General features: G+C 31.7%; 1 pseudogene; it reads left to right on the forward strand.

The window, feature by feature from the left end:
- Window positions 1-214: 214 nt before the first annotated feature.
- On the forward strand, window positions 215-2,184 carry LOC146886782 (uncharacterized; annotated as a pseudogene).

Raw genomic sequence — 2,184 nt, forward strand, 5'->3', positions numbered from 1 at the left:
TAATTTATAATTTTAAAGCCAATTTATTAATTAAGTTTAATAATTAATTAATTAATTAATATTAATTTAAGGCAATAAAATTAATGTGGATAATGATTTTGTTTTAAATAGTTAGAGTGGGTGGTTGTGGTTAACAAATGCAAAGGTTCAGTTGTGAGTGGTTTTGTTTGATAAATTGATTCAAACAGATTGTTATTATTCCAATGGAATTGTAATGGCAAATGATAAGATCTTGGTGTTAGAAGGTGAGAAGAGCGAGATGTTGAGCTTGGTGAAAAAGACTTTCTATTCTAACAAAGGAATTTTTCTTCGTGAACTTATCATCAATGCTTCTAATGTAAGTTATCATTTAAATTTGATTTTCTATTTGTAAATTTTTGGTAATTGTTATTGATTACAGTATGTATGCACAGGCTTTAGATGAAATCCAATTTTAGAGGCTCACAAAAAAAATAGTTTAAATAATGATGAACTAATTGTTAGATTAATCATTCACAAGGTTAACAAAACACTTTCTATCATCGACAATGGTATTGGCATGACCAAAGCAGGTAGGTAGGTGGTGATATTCCACTTTCATTTGCATTACGTTGTCATTAATTGTATTCACATTTGTGTGTATGTGTGTGCTTGTTTTAGATTTTGTCGATAATTTGGGTATTGGCTTCTACTCTAGTTATTTGGTTGCTCATAAGGTTATCCTCACCTCCAAGCATAATGACCATGACCAATATATTTGGGACTCTCAACCTAGTTCCTCTTGCTTTTTAACCACGGATATCAATGACCAATGACTCCCCAGGGGAACTAAAATCACCCTTTTCCTCAAGGATGATCAAGTACACAAATTAATTCATTCCATATTTTAAATCATTTCTTTTGTTTAACTTAAGTCATTCTCATGATTTGTTATATCTTTTGTTCACTTATTATTGCAAATAGTCAGAGTATTTGGAGGACACCACCATCAAGAATCTCATTAGCAAAGATTGCCAACAAATTACCCATCCTATTTACCTTTGGAGCGAGAACACCAAAGACCATTGGAAACTCATTAACACTTGGTTGCACGACCAAAAGATGGACAGTAAATTTGTGGCTCAAAATCTTGGAAAACACTTACCAGATCATCTTGCATTCAACATTCTTTTCAAATTGTCATTGAAATCTTTTAAAAGATTTGGATGCATACGCAAATCATGGGCTCTCTTGTTGGAAAATCCTAATTTCATGAACCTCTTTTATAATAATTTCATATATAACCAAAACTCTTACTTTGATGGTAGCTCTCTCTTACTATGCCTCGATCCAGTTTACGACCAAAATAATGATAAGTCTTCCTTATATTCACTTTTTGGTAAGAAGTTTCAGAATTTGGAAATATTAAATTGGCCAAATCCACGTATAGAAGGTCATGGTCCTGGATGTTATATTTTGGGTTCTTCTAGTATTAATGGAATTATTTGCCTCTACCTAGAAAGAACGAGAATTGTGTATTTATGGAATCCTTCTACCAATAAATGTAAGGTCACTCCACCTAGCCCAGTTAAGGATATACCATATTATTTTGATATTGTGATTGAATATGAAGGATTTGGGTATCATATTGCTAGAGATGATTATAAAGTGATTAGAGAAGTATGTTATTATGAAGAAGGAAACTTGGTTGAGATTAATCATAACGAATGGGAATATGATCGGTTTTGGGAGATTTATAGCCTAAGAAGCAATTCTTGGAGGAAACTTAATATCGAATTTCTTAACTGTCAGGGTATTAATAATAGATTCTACTTAGAGGGAATGTGTCATTGGTTGTGTAACAATGGTGATGAAGGATAGTTGATTTCGTTTGACATAAGCAATGAGGTATGTTATACAACCCTCACACCCTTAGATATACCCACAAAAACATACAATGATTTTAATTTGTGTTTGGTGATGAGACACTTATTTCTCTTAAATGGGTCAATTGCTTTAACGTCAAGTTATAAAGATACAACTATATTTTACGTATCAATTTTGGTTGAAGTTGGCAAGAAGGAAACATGGACTAAACTCTTTGTGAATATAGCCAACTATCCTATGATAGTGTTAAATTGTCATCAATGTTACAACTTATTTTGTATTTACATTATAATTGTTTATTCAAATCTACTACAAGTATGTGCCAATGTTTCTTCTTAA

The sequence above is a fragment of the Vigna unguiculata genome, chromosome 4 (genome assembly GCF_037176805.1).
Source record: "Vigna unguiculata cultivar grain cowpea cultivar isolate G323 ecotype 2 chromosome 4, ASM3717680v1, whole genome shotgun sequence".
Classification (NCBI taxonomy): Eukaryota; Viridiplantae; Streptophyta; class Magnoliopsida; order Fabales; family Fabaceae; genus Vigna; species Vigna unguiculata.